This window comes from Egretta garzetta, unplaced genomic scaffold (genome assembly GCF_000687185.1).
Source record: "Egretta garzetta isolate BGI_Z169 unplaced genomic scaffold, ASM68718v1 scaffold769, whole genome shotgun sequence".
NCBI lineage: Eukaryota > Metazoa > Chordata > Aves > Pelecaniformes > Ardeidae > Egretta > Egretta garzetta.
Window position 1 is genome coordinate 438,386 of NW_009260831.1, and position 23,737 is coordinate 462,122.

Sequence of the window (23,737 nt, forward strand, 5' to 3'; positions counted from 1 at the left end):
CTCTGCAGAACATATACAACACCTAATTAAATCAGGTTTCATTGAAATTTAATTAAATGGCATGAATTAATGAATTCATTTGTGATGAACACTCAGCTCCCATTGTGCAAGCAGACTTTACAAGAGGCATTTTAGATAAGACGTTTTGTGGGGCAAACATCGACTGGATGTTTGTACCGCATACGAGGGCAACGGGCAGAAGAGACTCTGGCATCTGAATGTATCCCAGCTCTTCTGCTTCCCTGCTGGGTGACCTTGGGCAAGTCACATCTCCTTTCATTGTCTCGGTCTCCCTGTTTCCAGAATGAGGATTATTTTGCTAATCTCTGAAAGAATTTTGTAGTTTACTCAGGAATAGCCATATTTAGGAACAAAGCATTATTGTAACAATAATGCATGATTTGCGTGCCACTTTATTCCTCAATATGGGGCTTAAACAGAATTTATGTGATATACTGGCTTGTGCTGGATCTCTGCACAGGAGTGAATCTTATCCAAGATCAATATAGTCATTCCCCAGTCCCGTGGTTTTTATGAGTTCTACAACATAAAGAAATCAGGTCCTTCCACAACAAAAGCACTATGCCTCTGCTGTAATTGTTAAGCCTGGGAATTGGATAAATACTAAATTCTGGTTTTCCAGTGTTTTCCACTGCTTCTGTAACCGTTAATGAAATTACAGTCTTGCTAATAAGAATATGACATCCTGTCCATGCAAAAGGTGTGTGTGAATTGTAAGCAAATACAAGTTTGAGTGGAAAATGTGCAGGCCTTCACCGGTTGTTATCCTGCTGACTCCAATGAGGTTATACAGTGTTTTCAAAAATACACAGGAAGTGGCATTTTTCAAGTCATAATCCTGATTTTCCATAAAATATCTCAATAACACTCATTTGCAAATTTTGTTATAGTGTTCTTCCTTTGGGGAATTGAATTTTGGGGGGAAAATCACTTTTGGCAGAAAAAATATCGACTTACTGTTAAAAAAACAAAATTGATTTTTTCTGTCAGAAATCATAATTTTTTGAATAAAAAAGAGGCGTTTTCAATGGAAGAGAAAAGAGGAAAGTGATTTTTGTAGTGCAGGTTTGTTGAAATGTCCAGCTGTGTGTGACTGCAGGTTAAGGACAGCCCCGGTGCCTGCCTGCTCTGGAGCGTGATCCCACTTCTGTGTGAAACAGCTTCTTCACGCCTGACCTGGAGCCGGTGAGGGCCGGTGCAAAGCTGCCACTGCCCAAAGTGTGCTCAGTGTATGTGTGCAACCAAGCTGTTGGAAGAGTTCGGTTACAGATGCTCCCTTTCCCTTCTTTTATCCTCCATGTCCTCTTCTTCCCTTTCTTTGTGTCGTCTCCTCCCTTTTTCTCCCCATTCCCTGTCAGGAAGGGCCACCTCTGAAGGGCCGGGGGAGCACAGCACCGCACCGGCAGAGACTAGTGGGAACAGCAGCTACAACAGTGAGTGGTTTCAAACAAATCCGATGGCTAATGTAGGGTGCCTGGGTGGTGGGATCTGAGGGGGCTGGTTCCAGCCTTTCCCTGTGCATGGTTTCTCTCCTGAATGGCGCATAATCCTTTGGACTCAAACCTGAGGGACACTGAACCCTGCACTGCCCCAGAAACCCAAGGGAATTGGGCAGTTTCATACAGCGCTTCAGGCTTCCCAAGATTTTGTCGTTTGTTATTTTTAACTGGGTTAACTTTTTAAACCCATCCCAAACCTGTGTTTTAGGCAGCTGGAGGGATGCAATTTATAGTGCTATGTCTTTTAACACTGCACTGTGTGCTGCAGTCCTGTCCGATGCTCAGGCTGTGCTATTTGACATCTCCAAAACACCACAGCGATGACGTGGGATGCGTTGCCTTCTGCTTTTCTCTAACATGGTGTTGCTGAGGTAAAAGAGATGTCCTGACCTCTTCTGATCACTAAAGACATTGTGGAACTGTATGTTAAACCAGTGCTTGGTCAGTATGTCCTGGCCAAATTTCAACTCGCATAATCGCTCAGGGCCCAGAGTGGGAAGTCATCACTCAGTTTTTTCTCACTCCTTATTTACGCAAAGGCCAAGCAGCGCCAGTAAGATTTCCTTGGGCATCTCTCTCAGCTTCAGTTATAAAATGCATTTACCTGTCCTAAGGTTTGGTCTGCTGTCTTGATCTACAAAGTTAGATAGCTGTGACTGGTTTGTTAAAGAATCTCTGTGGGGTTTATGTTTTAGGCTAAATAATACATTGGCATTGCATTTTGGCCCTTGTAATAAGCAACACACACTGTATAAGTCAGAAATGTTGTAGTACATTATTTTCAGCAAGCGTTGACTCCCCAGCTGCTTTGTGCTGAGGTGGATTAGAAGTTGCTTTGAATCACCCCGTGGCCGGTTGAGGTAGTGACCCTGCCATGACTGTTTTATGTACCTTCCCGTTCCATTTCAATGACTGTCAGGAAGGAGCGGTGCACCTCTGTACCGATCGGTTGGTGATGTGTATCATTAACACTCCAAGGACCAAATTGGCTGGCATCAGCTGCTTGTGGTAGAACTGCACCCACTTATATCCAGAATGAATTTAATCTCGCTTCTGTATGCAAAACATCGAATCAGAGCACTAGAATTTCTTCCCAGTGCAGTCTGTGAAGATAGTACCTCTAATGTATCGGTATTTTCTCCTTTAATATATTTTGTCATATGTGTGGGTATATTTACAAAGTGCGTGTAGTTAAATGTCATTGAAAAATATAATTAAAAATCAATTAAGAGACCATTTTAAAAATAAGAGGTTGTAAAAATGGAATTTACAATAATAACCAGACTAAGCATTTGGCATTTACGTGTTTGTACCAAATAGTGATTCCCTTGTTAGCTGTGCTTGAGTGACAAGGTGCTCTCTTATCTCCTGGATATAAATTCCAATATTCTTGTTATTGCTGGGACAAATAAATATCTGCATAAAGACTTCTTGCACTGCCAACTAACACCAACTGATTAAATTCAGACAATTGGGTTTTTGTTCTTTTCTGGGCCCAATGCCAAAAGTATCCCATGGTAGGAAGGGCCAGATTTTGCACTCAGCTTATGCTCAGTTAATGCACAGCAAATACTGGCCTACCAATACAAGTCTAAGCACAGAGAGACATTTTAAAATGTTTTCATTTCCTGTATGTAACCTGAGATATTTAGAAGCAAGCGTTGAAGATATTTGGCCTATAAGACATGATGGTGAATGCAATTGCTGTGACAAGACCTCTCCAAGGTCTCAGGACATAGGTGCATGAGGTGTGCTTGGACCCTCTGAGATACAAAAGTCCCCATGACACATTTTGGCTTCCACAGAAATATAACCAGACAGATAACTGGCAATGTCTCCATAAAATCCATTAGTACATGTGTAATATATGCCTGTGTGGTCTGGATCTATAGCCATGCCTACGTGGACAGGCTTTTAAATGGTGTGGGTTCAAGAACTGTCTTGCTGTGGAATCAAGCATCCCAGATCTATACCCAAACCTTAAGTCTTTTCACTTGTTAATATTCATAGTCTGCTTCCTCTTCTTCTTCCATCTTCATCAACAGCTGGCAGGTGTTTCTGGGGATCTTCCTGAGGTTCTTGTGAAAGAAGTGGAGATTAACTATATAAAAGGCATTTAAAAAATCATAAGGTCATAAAAAATACTAGGATCAGTGATAATGTCCGTCTGTGATGATTGCATGGTTGAAGGGAACGGGCCGGGATTACTCTTTGGAAGCCCTCAGCCTCTGCCCGTGTTTGTGCCAGTTCCCTTCCTGGGCGATGGTGAGGCGAGGTGCTTTGCTCGTTCCAAGCAGGGCAGCTCACTGCCTGCTTTGGCGTCAGCCTGGGCGGACAGGGGGGTTCTGCTGGCAAGCGGTGTGCCTCTGCCTGGGGGAGATGGAAGGTTGGTGGTATTTGCTACAGTGGACCATTTCTCTCAGGTTATGTGTTAAAGTGAATGTGTGAAACATCACACATCCTCCTGTTTGGTTCCTTGCTGACTGGGTTTTTCCCCTGCATCTGGCTTTGGCTTCCACAATTTAGCTACCTCTCATTCCTCGATACATGCGCAGGCCAAAAAGATTCAAAACCCTCTTGGAAAATCTGACATTTCAGCCCTTTTGAATTTGAGCGATCTAAGGAGTCTGTTTCCCCTATTTCTGAGTAATCAGAGGCTTTGCATGTGCTACTCCGTGGTCTCATCAGTTTAAGATCCAGAAGTCAGCCCCTTTCTTTTAACATCGTTGCTTCTTTGTCTCTAAAATCATCATTAAAATCTTACTGTGATATTCAATCTGCGTTTTTCCTGGTTTTTAGATCTGTGGATATGCTTGAAATGGCATACTTACACATGTTTTATGAGTATGGGTTACTTCAAGTATTTTGTCCCTTTTTAAAGATTTCTCTCCTTATTTCCATCCCACATTCAGGCCATTTACACAGGTCATTGCCCGTGATGCTCTCGTGGCACTGCCAGCAGGAAGCATGCTGTTGTAGTCCTCACTATACATCTTCTCTCTGAACCATGCGATATGTGCTCTGACTTGGACTGAAGATGGTTTTTTTGTGTTTGCGTATGAACATCTGCTTCAAAATCCCAAGCCAAGAAAGACAAGAAGAAAATTAAACTATTTGTTCTTCCTTCTCTCTCTTCAGTATAAGTCATTTCTTACATGCTATTTAAGCTTCCACTTTTGATCAGGAAATATTAAAAATGAATCTAAACAACTTACATCTTAATCATATTCCTTTGTGAAAACAGAGTAAGGGAGTGAGCTGGAGAAAACAGCTGCTTTGCTGCTAATGCACACATCAGGAACTGACGCTGTTAATTCTCTGCCCTGCCCCGGGAGCAGAGAGGTCTGCCTGTCCCTCCCGACCAGCCCCGCTGCAGGGCAAGAGGCCCCTGTAATGCTGTGCAGCTTGAAATCAATCTCTGCCTGCGTTGAAGCAGCATGTGAACAATTCCCTGGTGCTCTTTGATTTGTGCTTGAGACCTGGAAAAGGGAGAGTTTTGAGGATGACTCAGATATTCCTTCTTCCCCCTGGGCTTTCTTCTTATGCCAGCCCAGCAAATAAGTAACTATTCTGGATGCCTCTATTGCAAGTTCTCAGTCTTTTTCCTCCAGAGTGTCCTCTAATTTTAGAAAATGTCTTTAATAAAAACAAAAAAAAAACCAAAACCTTGCATGTTTTCACAATCCTGAGCAGATTTCGGACAAGAGGTTGTTAACTCCAGGAGGAAAAACAATAAATTATGGTGCTAATTGGATTCAATCAATGAAAAATTAAAAGATGGGAATTAAAATGAGGTTTAGTTCTTCAGAAGTAATTGGTCATTCTACATAAACCTGATTTCGTTCTTTGATGAGATCACAGATTTTGTTGCTAGTTTAATTAGGGTAGCTGTGCGAATAAGATAATTTTTTTTAACACATTTGATTCAGTTCCGAAGGATATTCCGATTAAAAAGTTAGCACTATACAAGTATCAATAACACACATTAAAAAATGGAACATGATCTAAATAACAGATCTCAAAAAGAAGCTGTAAAAAAAGCTGGTGGGCTTCTGGTATTAGACTCAGTCCTATCAATATTTACATTAACAATCTAGACATAAATATAAAATCATTGCAGCTAAAATTTGTGAATGACAGAAAAAACGGCAGATTGGTGAGTATTGATTAGGACACAGCATTCATGCAGAGTGATCTAAACCATCTGACAAATTACTTTAACATTTCTAGAGGGGGGATGGAATTTATCTCCTTGGTACCTGCAAGGGGTTGTGCTGCTTTTTGTAGGCTCTGAGAACAGAAAGATCTGGGTATAAGGCAGGAGATGAGAGGGTTTGCCAAGCGAAGGGATCCAAGGAAACAGTAGGTATGTCATTGGGCCCGGTGATTTTCTGACCCTGAGGTTAACTGGCACAGCCTCGGTCACATCAATACAGCTCACATCTAGCATTCTCTCAAACAAATGGGCTGCATCCAGCCTGCCCATTGGGATTAGCCCCTGGGCTCTGCTAACCCTCTGCGTGGCACCCAGACATGATTTGAAGAAACCCAATTTCATGCTGGCCTAACTGTGATATCAGTGGAGTATTCTGGGCAGTCACATGCTAATTAATATTGGCCCCATACCCTGGTTGGTTTACCAATACAGTTATAACTAATGAGGCAGAGTAGTCAGTGTGAGGGATGATGAGAGCAGCATTCGGCACACCTGCTGCCTCCCCGCTGCCAAGCTTCTCATCTGCTGCAGTAAAGGAGAAATTCTAAGAAAAGAAGTGATGAAGAACAAATGTGATACCTTTTCTGCTGATAAGGTATCTCTCAGAGGTGAGAGGGCAGCATGAGAGGAGGCACAAATGCTTAAGGACCCCAGAAGTGCAGAAGGGAGTCCAGCATGATTTCCAGAAAAAAATCATTACCATGCATCTGAATTCAGTTCAGTGCTTTGGTTTTAACAGAAAGCCAGCTTAGGTCATTGGAAAGATTTTAATTTCTTTAGTGGGGTTTACATTGGGCTTTGCAGTCCTGTGCATCTGTATGCCGCAAACCATTCTCTTTCCACGCAGCTTAAGGACACTAAGGAATGGAGACTGTCGTTCTTAAGGGAGACACATAACTACGAGGACTCTTAGACTTCTCCTTGTGCTAGTTCAAGCTTCATGGATGAGTTAAGAGCTGCTCTTCCTCCTGCTCTCAGATTGGCCATCTATCACCAATACTAAAAACTCTTGCAACAGAAATATTACAATGGTTTGGGGAAGATCTCGCCATGCCTTTAACAGGGTGTGAGATTTAGTGGGCAGCTGTATAAATGTCTTCGGTTTATGGATTTTACACACTATAAAAAGCCAACTCAGTACCCACAGTCTTAATTAGAGTGCACTGTACTATTAAGGGGGATGTGGGAACTTAGCGCTGGGTATAAATCTTATCTAGAACACAGTTTTGGGGAAAAGCCTCTGTTCGGATGTCCTATTCTAATAAACATCTGCAGTTAAGTGACAGAAAGAGACATTTCAGCTCCCACAGGTCACGACTTTTCAGAATAGTGCAGATCTGTGAGTCTCTGAGCTCCCACAGGAGTTAAATAATGATTTTTATAATCATTTGTAAAGCCCTTTCCTTGGTTGTGTAATAGTCAGGAATGAGCCTAGCATCTCTTACAGCACAAACTTTCTTTCTAAGTGAGGAATGAAGTTCACATACCTTCTCATGAATTATACACTGATTTTTGATTCCAGAGTCACATCACTGTAGCTTGCAAGCCAGAGGATCATGAAAGCTGTCCAGGTCTCCTCTTTCTTAGGACTTTGTGGGCACCTATTGAATTAACGGTGAATTTTCCACTCTGTTTAGGGTTTGACTCTATGTGCCAAGAGGGTCGGTGGTTTCTTTGTCTCTCCTTTTACTGAGGGAGCCTAAACCAAATTCCCCTTGTATACTGAGGACTTACATAGCTGAACACAGTAAAGAAATCTTTATCAGTGAGCTGTCTGACATCCATCTCCTATTTATATGTACTCTGCAGGTCAATAGTTATCATAGCCTCTATGAACGCAGAAACCAACCGGCCAGACAGCTTAATCCTTATATCCCTTACATCCCACTGTTGCCTTTTTGCTTTGGATTGCAGTGGTTCTAGTCAGAGCCTCTCCTTCCTCTAATTGGCAGGCATTAAGTTGTCACCTAGAAAAAGAGTAGTTACCAGGGAAATCAGCATCTTTGAGTCACACAAGCTCATCCACGTCTTTCCAGGCTCATTAAGTTCACTCCACTTCCAGATTTCATGAGCTGCTGTATAACACCTCACTAACACTGTACAAACATCCCAGGAACATGGGGAGAACCTCTTTCAGACCGGGAATGCCCCCTGAGGCTAGGTGGACAGGTAACCTGCTTAGCTTGTGAGCTGCAGCAAGGCTGCAGAGGCTGCAGTTCCACCTTGGCTTGTAATATTGCAAGATTTATTTTGAGATCTTATCAGCAATTCACTGTGGGCTGCTCTCTGCTGAGCGAAATTCATCCATCAATCTCCTCCTATGGCCACATTCCAGCCTACACTGAGGTGACAGTTCAGTTGTACTAATGATCAGCCTTACATGCGCATTCCCCCCTTGGTCTGATTCTTCTTCTCTTATGATGATTTAATTGACTGAGCACACTGGCTTCTAGTCAAGAAGCTCTTCTCAGCTTAACTCGCACTTTTAAAAAATCACTATAATTAGAGTTAGTTGCTAAACCCTGTATCCAGGTGATTATTAGTATATGAGGGACATCTCTTGAACTGATCAAATATGGGATTTAAGAAAAATGCCCATGATCCACGTTTCACAATTTCTTAATATCTTCTACTTTTGGTATTTTTCCTCTTTTTTTGTTGGCTAAATAAATCCGGGTTAGGAAGGTCCATATATAACTAGGACAGTTAGGGGTTTTTTTCATTCGTATCCCTGTTATTGTTTGGGGAAGCCCAATATGGTTCATTAATATTACATTTGCAATGAAAAAGGACTGAAAAGCCAAACAGTCCAATTATGTTCTGAAGCCTGCAATGTGATACAGAAATGTGCAGTGCAATGAGTTCCTGTCGTGGTTTAGGACCAACTACTCCTGTTCCCTGGTCAGCAGCACCCTTCTCTCCTTTGTGCCGCAGTGCAGTTTGTTCATAATACAAACTGAAACCAAATGACTTGATCTGAGGGTTTCATTCGGTTTTTCATCCTTGATTCAGGTTCACTGAGAGGCATCATAAACAAACGAAATCTTTGGGACTGACATCCCTGACAGACAGAGTCTGACTCATCCCGTGTACCATGTTGACCCTACTTCCATGAAGGTGTGTGTTAAGCATATATGTTGAAAAGCTCTCACTGCAGAGATGGAACTGCAGCGGGTAAAATGGGGGACAATACTAAGCTTCCTTTTCTGCTTTTGCATTTGCTTGGTCCAATAGTAACGTTCAGGATGCAGTAATCCGCATCCGGAATGGTGTAGAATTATGAATTAGCCCCTGCAAAACCTGTCTGTCCCCCTTCGCTATCCCCTGCTTCCCTAGGAGAGAGGGAGGACTTGTGACTGATTTCAATAAAAGCAAGATCTTGCTTTATATGCAGAGCTGGCCACTGATTTTCCTGATGCAATGTGATCTGGTTGCTAGAAATGATGATACATATGAACTGAATTTTTTTTTTTTTTTCATTTTTCTTCATAGGATGCACCTAAGTAAAATTTGATTTTTTTCTGGATTTACAGCTTGATCAATCACCCTATTAAGAATAATGATTCCAGTCTGACCTTGTAGGGCACCAGCTATGAAATTTGGTATGATGGTCCAAACATTTTTACAATACAGCTCTTAGCTAGTGTATGGCAGTCCATTGACTGAAATACTGTCAATGCACAAATGAGATTATAAGCACAGAAGGTCTTGATTGCTTTCGTCTTTTATTCAATACACTCCTCTGTTACAAGCAACTTCTTGGCATTTTTTTCAAGATAGCCTAGACATGTCTTTTCTGACAAATGACACATTAGTTGATTGTATAGACAGACTCTCTTCTGCAGTTTTTCTATCTTTAGAAGACGTAACTATAATAGGACTATTGCATCTGGTGTCTCTGCACTGTTTGAGTCTTGTACTCTGTAATAGCCTTTCGGAGCCTTCTTGGCTGTTCAGTTTTCCAGAAAGTCAGATACGGCTGGGATGGAGGGAACCGGTGCATTTTTACAGTCTGGTGGGGCACTGCTCTATAGCTGGAGAAGAAGAGAAGGATGGCTTTAGTGCCCAGCTTTCATTTCATTTAAATGAGCAGAATTGCTTTACTTCCCCCATAGGTATAACAATTATTAAGAATTTATATTGCTATTCATTCTGTATAATAATGAACAGAAACTGGTTTTGCACTCTTAACCTTTGCTGTTAGGTAGAAATAAAGAAGCAGCAACAGTGACTACTGTGAGGCCATATATATCTGCGCCATCATACTTACTGCCACTTCTTATACTTGGGCAGACGACGAGTTTATGCTGTGTCATGCTTGTGCTTTCCCACTACAAAAAATAACTAGCTAATGCATTTTCTTACTTTCTTTTGTATGTTTCTAAACTAGATCTATTTATCACTTAAATAAATCCACCCAGCATTCCTCATGTATTCTGATTTTTCAGTTAAATATTGTTTGTATTTAAATATAAATATTGCCCAAAATGTAGCATTAATATTTTGCCTACTAAAGTGCAGTTCTGTATCTTATTAAAATTTAAACAGCCATTATGTACATGAAAGATTTTTTTGTTGTAGTTTGCAAGGTGGTATAACAATAATTACCAGAGTGCATCAATCATTTTTCATTGCCTCATTTATATCATGGGGATAAGTAGCTCCAATTAAAATCCCATTTTACATAAATAGATATGGTTTGTATCAAACCACAGTCTGTTTCCACTTCTGAAATGCTGGCCATAGGAAATCTTTCTCATTATTCAAAGTGTATGATGTGTGCTGCTTATCTTCTTGTTCCTAAAAAGACATAACTCTGCAGGCAGGGAACAAATAACTGTTACTGTAATTATCTATTAATTCTACTGTTCCAAAGATTTTAGCCAAAAAGCTAACTAGTATAATCACATGTTTATTACTGACACATTATAGTTTGAGTTAGCAAAACCAGCAATGTTTAATATGAATTCACAGCTATAGGAAAAACTGTCTTTTTTCTATAACCAGTGATTTCACCTCTACCACAGCAGCTTTTCTGCTAAATCTGCTTGCATTGTGAACTATTGTGTAAAACCAAATAAGGGGAAACGCGGTAAATTATCTTCTGCTAGACTGTGATTAGCTCTGCAATGAAACAAGCAGATTAAAAATCATACTTTCCCTTTCACACCTCTCTGAAAAAGCCAGTCCTGATCCCAGGCTTTTCCTCCCTACGCTTCAGGTAAGAGAATGTCCTGGCCTGCGTTCCCGACAGTGAACGGCATGATTTGTCTCTGCCTTCCCACTGCGTTCAGGCAGTAGCGTCCACGTGGTTTTTTCTTTTCCATCCTGCTGTGGGATTTGGCCCAGCATTCAGATCTCGTTGCGTATTTGCATACAAACATGGGAACAACTTGGTTCCTGAGGTTCAGTTCAAACCCATCTCAGTTACAGTCGGTGTCACTGTGCCTGCATATTCTGTGCTGCTGGTGAGAAGTTGCCGCCGTTTTCCTCTGGATTCCAGTGCTTTGGATTTCTTCACTACAATAGGTTGCATGAGAACTATTAGTTGCTCCACACCCATAAACTAGGGCCACTCATTCCGTTGCATTTTATGTGCCATACCTTTGTACTCTGCCATTTTTCAGTAAAGCGGAGATCCCTGGGGAGGTGTGTGGGGCACAGAGGAGAGCAGATTTGCTGCAAAGCCTTTGTATGCTTTCAAAGTTGCAACATTCAAAATGCAAATAGTTAAAAAATTCTTTGTGCCCCTACAGGTGGCTTTTTGCGTCATTTCTGCAGAATTTGGAGCAGAGAACTGCAGGAATTCTCAATGACTCTAGCAAAAGGGCTAAACAGTAGCTTGGGCCACACTACACCGGCTCTGTAAATTCTCTTTTCTCACCCTTAGTGCCCTACTTCTGGAGTCAGCAATGGTGGGGACACACAGTGACATTAGAGGGAGCATTGGCTCTGTGGGAGCCGGTGCCAATGGCCTGCCCAGCTAGCTGTCCTGCAAGCACCTTCATAGGTGAGCTATTGAAAAATAAGGAAAAATGCTAGACTGGGGCTCAAAAACGTACTGAAGCACTTACCGCAGGCATTTTAAGCATGTGCTTGAAGTTGAGCAGATGTTTTGCGGCTGTCCAAAATGAGTGCAAATTAGGAACTTAAAGCAAATTATTTAGCTCCGTTTTACAAGACTTTCCTAACTGCTCTCTTACCCATTTGCTTTTTTTCTACAAATCAGTCTACCAGCTTTATTTTCCTGCTGCTACTGCTATGACTAAACCCCCTTATTTGTGTCATAACTTAATCACCAGGTTCCGTCTCTGAAGTGCTGCAGTAGTAGATATATGTCTGTGTTTTTATTTGTAAGGTCAGGAGCATGGATTCATAGCTTAGGGATCATCAGCAGTGAGCTGACAACAGTCAGTCCAGCTTGTGTTTTCTTACAGTCGCGCAACAGAAAATCAATGGTGTCAGGAACATTGGGATAATTCTACTGTTACAATCAATACATGCTGATTAAACTAGTTGTGTCTGTTGGGTAAATTTGCTGCATCATAATTAGAATTATTAATTAAAAATAGGAAATCAATTGACACAAATTAAGCAAAAAAGAAATTTGCTTTATTTCTTTGACACTCTCTCCAGAGGCCTCAATAACTGTGACAACATGGATGTGACCGAGTGGCATTTGTCAGTTTTTTAACGCTGTCCTGAGTTTTAAAAATTGACTTATAAAACCCTGCTAATGCAGCTCCCGGGAAATCAGACATTAGATGTTGTACGTGCAAGCAGCTGTTATTTATTTTATTACAGTTAGTCATTATTCCCTGCCTATCCAAGAGGAAAAGGCAAGAGTCCTGTGTGTGCCACCGGGGAGAGGCGGTGGCTGGGGAATGAAAGCCTTGGGGAGCAAGATATAGCCCATCCCATTATTACATTGCTTTCTGTTTTCAGTTAACAAGGATAAACAAATTGATCATTTCTGTGGTGGTTGTAATGTGCTACTCATTGCTGGCTACTTCCTGTAATACGCTGGTGACCTTCATTATTTTCAGGGACATAGGATGTGGGACACTAAAGCAGGGAGCCCTCGGTAACGCTTTTTGCAAGGACAGCAGGACTGTACATCTTCTTTCCGTTCAGCTGTTTATTTTTCTCTCTGTTATTTCTGGATTTTATGTGGGTTTTCTTTTCTTTCTTTTAACTTCTTTCCCTCTTTTTTCTTTCCTCACATACATTTTCTCCTTTCCTCCAAGCCTCAGTGATTTTCTTTTCTCCGTCTAATATTTTCCATCCCATGTTTTCTTCCTCCTGTTCTGCTTGCGCACGTTCAGTAGAGGAGAGCAGCATCAAAGTGCAGGAATACTTTGAGTCTACACACTCTCGTGTTCTGCTCAACCTACAGCCAAATATTTTCTCTGAGCTTTCACACCCATGAAAGATCAGAGGGCAAAAAGCATGACTGGGTAGGGTACATGTGTGACTGGTAACTGGTGGTGCTGTAGAATATAATGTACTTTTACTAATCATTGGTGGTAAACTAGTTTCCCAATTATATCAAGCTCATGTGGTGATTGATTGCTAAAAAGATTTGGTCGCTTATAAGACAATATCTTGTATGTGGAAAACCTTACAGGCAGACAAATGTGTAAGAAAGTGATCCAAGGCAATCACCCTGTAAGCAGTCCTTAGCCAGTCTGGGCATACAAACATAAACCTTCTCTCCGTGTACTTCTGGGATATCTCGGACATTTATTTTTGGTTTTTATAGATGCTGACTTATGAATGGCAGATTTTTAGGACCAGCTATACAAGATGAATGGCTTGGAGCTTTTCTCAGAAATTTGTACCCACCAATGAGGTTTAAGAATGGAGCGTGCAAGTATTGCCCTGAGAAAAGCTTTGCTGTTGTTTTCTGCCATCAGGCTCACCGGTAGCTCCTAATGCACAGCGTACTTTCCAGGCGTTACACAATGGCTTTTCATTAGCCCACTGTGAATTGTAATGGACATTATTTGTGTAAGTTCTGGCACCTTTATTATTATATTTTTAATCTCCTTATTTTTCTCAGGAGTGCCTTTCCCTATGTTAGAGTGCAGTAAGTAGTTGATAACCTGGTAAATTCATCTCGGTAAAAAATAATTCCTCAAATCTTCACAAAATGCAAGATCAAAACCTAATAAAAATCCTAACTGCTCCACTATGTCTAACTTTAGGGGGAAAAAAGCCCTCAGCTATTTGATTATGATTGCTATAAATTAAATTTGGCTAAGGTCTTTTGTAAAATGGGAAGTATTTTCTTCTTTAATGCTGATAGGAAAACAGTACTAAGCATTCCTGGCTTCTGAAGTTAAAATTAACTGGCCTGTAGATTTAGCTGCAATAATATTTAGATCATTGATAATTACCAAAGTATTGTTGCCAGATGTGCTAGTGAAAAAGATTAATATGACTGAATTCGTATAGTTTTTCTAGACCTAAAACTGTTTTTAAGGTGTTTTACAGTAACAGTATTTCACTGAAGTCTATTTCCAAGAACAGCCAAAAGTAACAGCAAATAAAAATGTCTTTAGTTTAAATGCCAAGACAGATTGAGTGGTTTGCACAAGCATCAGGAAAAGCAGAGTTGTTAAAAGCCCTAATTCCAAAGACTTACGGTTGTATCTCAGGCGGACTGAGCAAGCTGCCAGTTTTGACCTCACTGACAATTGAGAACATATGGATCCCATGGAGGATCTTTCAGATATATTTGAGCACAACTGTTGAGTGTCTTAAAATTAAGCTGTAAAACCTTGGCATCCATAAAGAATTTTACAACACTAGTGTAAATAGTGTAAAATAAGGTGGATGTACTCAAGCAGTCAGAGCCTGTGAGGGGCATGCTGGCAGCTACGCCCGGGGTGAGCTGCGCTCCGAATGGGACGTAATAAAGATCTCCCACAAGGGAAATGTTACAATAATTGAGACTGGAGAAAACAAGGACTTGGATCGGCAGTTTCAAATCTTTTTTACTAAGATTCAGCCTGGCAATATTTTGTGGGTGGCAGCTAGCTGGCCTGCTGCCAGAACAAACCTCAAGATAAATTGGGTTATAAGGCTACATTTGGAAAACAAGTGGTGTCTTTTGCTTTCATTTCAGTGGGCTGTGGATCAGGTTTTTAATTAGTGTATCTGCTTTATAAGTCTTTGTTGTGATATTTGTTATGGCTATAGAACGGCTGTCAGCATTGTAGCCCTACTCCACAACTGGGTCCTGTTGCCTTAAGTGAGATGTAAACAGTCATCAGAGCAGTTCGCCTGTAATTGGAGGGCAGGCAGAAATCAATTGCAAGGTTATCTTTCTAGGTGTAGCTATGATGAGCTACAATTACTGTTTTTTCAGAGGCTTAGAAGATGGAATTAGTTAGCTTATGCATAAAATGTGCTTGTTGCTTGGCAGTCAAGTGGTGTTTTGATTTTTAATGAAATTCAGAGTATTTGCATTAGGAGGTTGTAATTGTTTTAAGAGTCCGTAGGTCTGAGAGTTAGCCTGAAGTGACTGGAGCAGGCAGAAGTAACACTTTGAAACCTGTGTTGATCTCTGGCATGCTGTAGAAACTTTAAAAAAAAATGTGTTATCACCTGTGCGTTGTTGATCGTAGAGCCCTGTATTTAAAAATTGTACAGAAACCAATACCAGACTTTTAAAAATTGAATCATTTTCCAGACTATATTAAGAAGTTGGCTTTAGCTCTTTTACGTGGGTCCTCCTGTAATTCCTAGGAGGAAGAGCAGAGAACAGGACATTGGTTTCAATAACGACCATGAACACTGGTGGCCAGAGCCACCTTTGCAACGGATTAAGAGATTTTATTATGCAGTTGCTAAAAAAGTGTTCCTGTGCTCCTTTCAACTCTGTTTAGCTGCTGTATTGCTGGCTGCCAAAGAGCCTTTCCACGATCGACTGACCTGGGTTAAAGAATTGGAAGGTTGTGAGATATAGTTTGGAAGAAGCTGATTGAATTGCCATGTTTACTGCAGTTCCTCAACAACTTCCTTGCTTTGCTAGCAAATTTAAAAGGTTAAAAATGCAGATTTTTAGAATGATGTGCACCTGTGTTCTCAAGTCTCAGTGGGAAGTCACCTTCTTAATCTTTTAAGTGCACAGATCCAATAATTTCCACTACCTTAATACTGATCCCCCAATTTAATTTTCTGTGTGCCTTTCAAGAGTCGAGGATAATTCTTGGGCTCATAATGTTGCTTTCAAGTCTTCCTTCTTTCAGATCTGCCTAGGAATGAGTGAAATGAGTCAACAGTAGAGGTTTTTTTAAGCTTTCTTCAAGATTTACACCAGCTCCCTGACAGAAAATGTTAGAATTCTTTTAGTTTGACAGAAATTAAGGATGTGCCAAATAGAGGAGTCTGCATATATGTGAGTTACAGAACAATAAAGCATTTAAACTTTGCTAGCTACGAGGTCTCTGTAAGGACAAGTCCTTCTGGTACAATATGAATTTAGTTCTTTTTACATTTAACAATTTTAATTAACAAAATATTTGAAGATGCTCCAACAGTCTCTGTGCAGTTTTATTGCCTTTTGGATCCCTTGCCTTGCAAAAAATCCAATTCTGCAACCTGGCAGTCAACAGGGAAACAAAACGTTCCAGGTCTTAGTGCAGTCTGTGGAAAATCTTGAAGCAAATATTGTGTAACTTATCATGGGTTTTGTCTTGTTAGAGCCCAAGTAAGTGAGGAGATTAGCACAGGTCTGTAAAAAATGTTAGTGGTAATGGTGATGGAAGAAGATACAGAGAAACAAAGTGTGGCTGGAGAATCCTGCATTCCCTTAAAGGGAAGGGTAGAGCTGGGAACTGTAAAATGAGGAGAGAGAATCATATAAAGGGGAGCCTTTTTACTGTATTTCTAGATATCATTTGTGTAAATGCAAGACTTTAAGATTTTCTTCAGTTTCTCCTCTGTGGTGTTCTGGTGCTTTGCACAGCTGGGAAAGCCTTGGGTCAAGAAGTGCCCCTTTTCTCTGTGCTTCCAGCCTCTCTGTCTTGTTGTGACTCTGAAGGCTCAGGGGATGGCAGTTAGAGAAAATGAAGAAGCGATTACTGTTTTAGCCATCTTTAATTAGAATCTCATTATGCTGAATAAGCATTTATTAAGGTTACATCCACTTTGCAATCAGAGGGGTGATTGAAGCAGACAGCCCTGTTATCTCGACCCAGCCTTTTCAATTACCAGTACTAGTGAAGCCAAGGGTAGCGAGGGCTTTTACCGGTGAAGTTGTCAGCATGGGTATGTAGGTGAGTCTGGCCTCGCCCGTGTTAAAGGCAACGCTGCTGGAGCTTCACTGCTCTCCTTGCCTGACAGAGCTGGATTATGGCCAGCTCAATAGGCCTGGCCTTGCCGCAGTCACGTTGCCAAATGCTGCATAGATGTGGCCTGAGTGTCGCTCGGTGTCACCTGCCAAGCTAGAACTACGACGCCGATCGGGAGGTAGCGGGGGTTCTTGGCTGGATACCTTCCCCAGGACATTCAAGTCCTGCACCAGGCCATACACTGCTTCGGTTTGCGTACCAGTGAGGATGTTGGTAACAAGTTTACACTTTTTAAACACTGTTATTGATGAGGCACAGAAAAATACTTTACAAATTCATCTCTGTATACCTAAAAGAACCATTTTTCATATGTTTAATTCAGCACCAAATTATAAATGTAGTGAAGAGATATACTATAAAGTATTTATAGCATAAATTTAGACTTTAGAACTTGGAGCTGTTCTATCTCACTGCTACCACTTACTTTCTGGGTCCCTTTGTAGTTTAATGTAATTTGACTGTCTCAGTTTCCCTTCTATGAAGTGGTGATATAGATTTTCTAGCTCATAAATGGGCCATGGGAATTAGTCGGTGTTGGTATGGGACTTTGATGATGGAGGCAATTCTAATAGATGTGCAAAAACCCTACAGATTTTGATCTTATTGCACAATTTAGAACCCAAATTGTTGCATATTGTCATTTTTTTATTATACCAGCATACTTTGAATTTTATTTAGTCATGTACTCTGAATAATTAATTATTCAACTAATAATTATCCATTCCAAATAAAACAACTTGATTACTAAGCCTGATGAGGAAAATCCAGTCAGGAAAGAACCCTTTCAAAAACAACAACATTCTGCAGATATCCTTAAATATTTAAAGGGTGAGCTATATTTAGTAATTCCTGCCGAAGGGGGAGGGGGAGACGAACGGATGCTAATTTCCCGTGTCATCAGATTTGTGTATGTGTGTCAGCAGCATTCCTAAATCACCATCTACTACACAATCACCAGCTACACGAGCGTCAGGCGGTGTTCAACATTTCCCTGGGTGGTTCCTGTTTATCAGCAAGGAAAACGGTCTACTTTGGGGTCACGTCATTTTTCTTCTCATCGATTATTTAGTATGGGGTGTGTGCGTGCGGTGTTTGCTCTGCTCAGATATTCAGCAGCGAGCAGAGAACCTTGCTTAGCAAAGGAAACGTAAAAGTTGTGGCAGCAGTGTCACTTTCCAGACAGCACTAACTTAACCCACGCTGGCCAGCCCCTATCGAAGATGCCCCGTAGTCAATATAAAGAAATTCCCTGACTGTAAGGGGCACTGGATTGAGTCCAAGATGCTTGTGATGGGCACCGTACAGCGCGGTCAGTGGACAATTTTGATGGTGGTCTCATGTGAAAAAACCTCTCTTTTCTCCTGTGGCATTTTAAAATACAGCTCTGCTGCCACTGGGAAAATGTAGAGATCTGAACCTTATAGGGAATCTGGCATTTAAAAACCTTAATGCACAGATGCTGTGTTCTCTTCCAGCAAAACCCCGTTCGCTTCCCTGCTGCCATCCAGCCAGGAAGTCACGTATGTCTGTTTTGCTTTTTATTTTTCAGTGACAGTTGTCACTAAAAAAGAGAGAAATTAAATTAATCCAGAGAGAAAGCTGTTTCACATAGGCCATTTCTCGGACTGCTAAAAGTGAGACTGAACCTCTGAGAACTGAAACAGCAGAGCCGGGAACTTGAGCTGCTGTGTAAATAAACTTCCCCGGTTTCTTTGAAGCTGACCCACTGCTAAGGCTGGAGGCACTAACACATTGTTTGTAAACAATGAGGGGAAAACATGTGGAGTGATGAGTTACTGTTTTCTGCCTGCCTGGCATTTGATTGCTTAATGCAGTAATCCACAATGGTTGAAACTGTTCTGAAAGCGCTGGTTTCCATATGGTTGTGATTTTGTCAAAACATTTCAGTTCAGCAAACCCGTAACCAATTGTGAGAATGAACAGTTTTGATCGCCCTGTTTTTCAAAATGTAAAACAGTTTAAGAATTGCCTGTTTTTAACATCATAACAAAAAGTTTCATTTCCCAGTTTAGAGCAACTTCTGGTTTAGAAATTGGCATTAATTTATGCTTCTGTGAACAACATTTGAACACGTTCAGAAGTCAAAATAAAATATCAAGGTTTAGACATTCAGTCTCAATAATTTATGAGACAAGACTTTATCTTCCTGCCTAGCTCTCCAGAATGAAACCAAAGCCCTACCAAACGCAGCGAGGAAGCCATAGGGAGACAGCCGGTGACATCTTCATTTTCTGCTCAGCACTTGGGGCTTGTGCATTTTGTCACTGGCTGTGATGTGAGTATAAACCGCTGGATCAGGCTACACGACCCGTGGCTGCGTTGCTCCCTCAGCATTAGCATCCTAAACAAGCGGTGCAGAAGGGCTGCGGCAGTGTTGCAGTCTAAGGAGCTGCTTTAGGGACACTGGGATTTTACTGCGTAAAACTCTCCTGGTGCTGGGGTGCGTGTCCTCTGCCATCTGCTACCCACTTAGAGCCATGCACACTTTGACTCCTGGTATTTAAGCTACGCAATATTATCTCTTTATTAACAGAACATCCTGCATATCAGTGCCTGAGTGGCATGAAAAGGAGGCATAACATTCTAGTATTTCAGTATTTTTACTTTTTTTTTTTCCCCAATAGTTTTGGACTTGCTATTTTCTGTTGGTAAATATAAGAAAGGTTTGTCAGAGACTGTGCTGAGTCTCACAACGCGGTTTTGATGAGTGAACATTCTAGTTTTTACTGGGTTACAACAGGGCAAGAGTTTTTAAAAAACTGTTTCTTTTTATGTGCCTGAAAGGGCCATTGCTATTAATGGTTTATAAGAGAAAGACAGCGGTATATTTAAGATATCTTGAAGACATTAGGTAACGTTAAAGAGCCATGTGAAAATTCAAGGATGCCTAGAAGAAAAGAGAACAGCGAGTAGCTTGTGCGGATATCTGCACATAGCTTTTTGTAAGCCTTTGAACTGTTTTAGATATAAAAGACAACCCTATTTCAAAGGCCACCAGGCCTTCTGCTGCTCTAATTCTTTCCCAAAGTCTTAGGTAACAGAATTCACACTAGAGATGGTAAGATTTTTCCTGGATTCAGCTACTGGGGCAGAACATCCTTTAAGCTGATATTATGTGGCTGAAAAGCAGTGCACAGGCAGTCGATGTTAGGATGGGACTGTGGCAAAGGGGAAGAAGCGGTTCTTTTTGCTGTACAGCAACACTGTTGGAAATAAAAGCAAGTCCCACATTCCACAGTGTTTACTTTGGGTTTCAATATTAATGCAATAAAATAAATTGCTTATTGACTGCCTTAAAAATGACTGATGAGACAGTACTCTGTGTTACGTTATGACTGAGGGATGTGCTTATATGTCCCCTTGAAGGTGAATCTTTATGGTGTAATTTGAAGCTGGCTGGCTAACTGTAGCATTTCTGCCATTTGCTTATCTTGATAGTACCAGTTTATCCACTGATCGGCCAATCTTTTTGCTCATGTCGATTTGCTGACCTTGCAGCCAAAGGTGAAGGGACACACACACCTCTGCGTGGGAATGGGAATGGGAAGGAACATGCTCTCCAACGCTTGCTATTTCAGTGACAAGAAGCTTTTCTTCTTTAAGCCCTGCTTTAACTGCAAATAAAGGTATATTGCATATCTGGCAAAACATCAGCAGGGTGACCTTCTGATGCTCAGTTTATGTGCTGTGAAAAATAAGGAGCTGAGCACATCGCCCTGAGAGCTTTGCCAAATGGGGTTGATCCCACTCAATCCCATGCAGGTAACACCACTCTGTGGTCACAGGAGGTGGAAAGGTGACTTCGGTGGTCAGATCAGATTACTTTCAGCATGGTAGATTCCTTAGGTGATGGACAGTGTTCTCCTGCCCAGATGCAGGGAGCTCGATGAGGATGTGACTGAAGGGCATCCGGCATAGCTAGCCTGCTCCAATGGCCAGGCTGGCCCTATGGATTGCTCTAAACTGTATCAGTCAGCTGGCATTGAGGAACTGAGAGGAGGAAGAGGGTTTCTTTCTGCTCCCACAACTCTGCCTCGCCAAGCACGCAGCTAAAGACGGTACATTATTTAGAATTGCAAGTAGCTGTATGGAGATACTTGCGCACAGCTTTTTATAAGCCTTTGAACTGTTTCACACCAGGCACAGATGTTTTATCAGCAGCTCCTAATCTCCAGTGACAAAGGCCTCTATTTCTGCATAGTTTCTTTTAAATCCCCTTAGAACAATGCTGCTGCCCCTCCGGAGCCCCCCTGGCGGCCTCTCCAACACTTCATTGCTGAAGGATGCTCGGTCTCTTCCACCATAGCTGTCCTGCCGTGTTTCAGGCATATCCAGATGTGTTTCTACCCCTTCTTGCAGGCAATACTGGTAGTACTTCTGTGCAGAGGCATTACAGGAAAATTTCATAATATAGTCAATGAAAACATCTCAAGTCCGTTATAGATGGGGGGCGGGGGGAGGAGAGAGGGGGAAAAAGAGAATGTTTTACCCAGTTGGAAGACAGAATTTGGAAGTAAGTTACTTGCAGATCTTATTATTACAATCCCGTCCTAGACAATAATAATGAAGTATTGATGGAAGTTTTGCCAGAGCAAAGACTGCTGGGTTTCATACAGAGGGAAGATAGTATCTTCATTTAGTTTTATTAGACTCTTGATACTCTGCCCATGTATTTTTTAATTCACCACAGTAAAATTCTAATTAAAGAACAGACTTTGCCTCCCATTAATATGACACTAAAAAAAAACATTTTAAAGAATGCAGCATCTTCTCTAAAAAAATGATAATGAGAAGACAAGCCACCAGTGTTGTATAGAATGTTGTCGCTCCCTTATGAAGCGTTTCATGGTTTTAAACCCCTTGTAACATCTAGAGTGTCAGTAGAGTTAAAGGCTCATTAAACTCAGCAGTAATTTCTACAAAAAGAAATAGGAAATATTCTCAGATTTTTTTTTTGTGTTCTAATTTTCACTTCTTTTGAAGCCTCTGTCAAAATAGCTCATGATGGAAATTCTGAAAACACAACACTTTGATATCTGTCAGGAGTGGAAGTTGTTTCTCCCATTTTGCTGCTTCCAAAATATATTGAGTTCATTACAGGATCTGACAAGGCTGACATCCAAATACTCAACTTTTCTTTGATTTAGAGTGATTTTGTTTTCATTTATCCAAAAAAAAAAAAAAAAAAATGTACGACTAGGTAACTGTTCTAAGCATTCTGCAGAATACTGCAGCAATGTTCTTTAAACAAGGATTACTTTGAAAGAAAATGTTTCCTCGGAGGATACTAAATAAACTGCAGGGTCTCTGAAGTGCTGTGATTGAATTAGGTACCACATGTTGGAGAGTCAATGACTAATGAGATCATCATCTGAGATTAAATCATGACCTAAATCAGCCACATGTTTCTTATCTGATTCAGACAATGAACTTCAGAGAGAATCAGTACAATCTTTCTTGAAGGATGAAAAGCTGTTCTCCTGTCTCCAATAAAAAAAAAACCAACAAACACAAAATTAGATTAATTTCCTCCTGTGAGTAATAATCTATCCATTTGGGGAAAAAATCAGCTGATGTTCCCTTCCCATTTTTTCCTTTCTATCTGATGAAGACTGATCTATAAACTTGGAAAATGAGATGGGCTGCAAGTTCTGCCAGCCTCAGATTAACCTCCGGTTTTTACCACTTGGGTGGATAGTTTTACGAATGCCCATTTACATACGCAAAATATATTGTCTGGGCAGTGTTAGAGACATAAACATTGAGACGGGCGTTTTCTTCATTATAGCTGTGTATGCTGGGACTCAAAGTCTGGCATTGGAGGTAAAAATGCTCGTGCATACACCGTTGCACAGAAACCCCTGTTTAGGAACCTTAAGGCTGCAAAGCTACAAGCTAAGAAGACAGAAAATACCGGGGCATGTAAACGGTAGCCTGTGCTCACATAATGAAAGAAAATATCATAATTCATAGGCTCGAGTACTGAATTACTGCTGCACTTCCAACCTTTACTCTGACATTTTCTTATTTTTGTGACACCAACTTCATAAGTCAAACGCCTTATTTATGTGTGGTGTTGCCTGGTTTGTTTGTTTTTCCATAAAAAGCAAATGGAGAATATGAAAAATCCCTTCAAGAATGCCATCAAGCTGATATACAGACAGTTCATCAGCAGGGACCAGAACAAACCTCTGACGTGGGTAAGGGACTAAGAGTAGAAGGCTGTCACCCTCTCCGTGGACCACTTACTACATGGAGATTAAACAGCCAGTGGCCCATGGCTGCTACTAGGAACAATTGTAAGAGAAGTCCTTCTAAACCCCTGAAGCCTTTAATTGCAGATTGCTTTTAATACAGATGAAATCTTTGAGGAATGTAGGCAATGAATTATCCAGAGGTGGCACTGAGTGTCTGCAAGTTGCATTTTTTATAGTTTGATCAGGTACAGGTGGATTTTCACTGGGGAGACATGAGCACGCCCTTGGGTGCGGGACAGTGCTTTGCCAGATTTCAAGCTATTGCTCTCTACATGGAAAGTGTCCCAACTTGTCGGTGAAAAGGATATAAAAATGCAGTTTAACAAGCAAAAACTACTGCTTCAGCTTACTGATTGACGCTAA

General features: G+C 41.1%; 1 protein-coding gene across 1 annotated transcript in view; it reads left to right on the top strand.

The window, feature by feature from the left end:
* The window catches only part of MEGF11 (multiple EGF like domains 11), a 192,980-nt gene that overhangs the window by 74,327 nt on the left and 94,916 nt on the right, over positions 1-23,737 (top strand). The window lies entirely within an intron of this gene.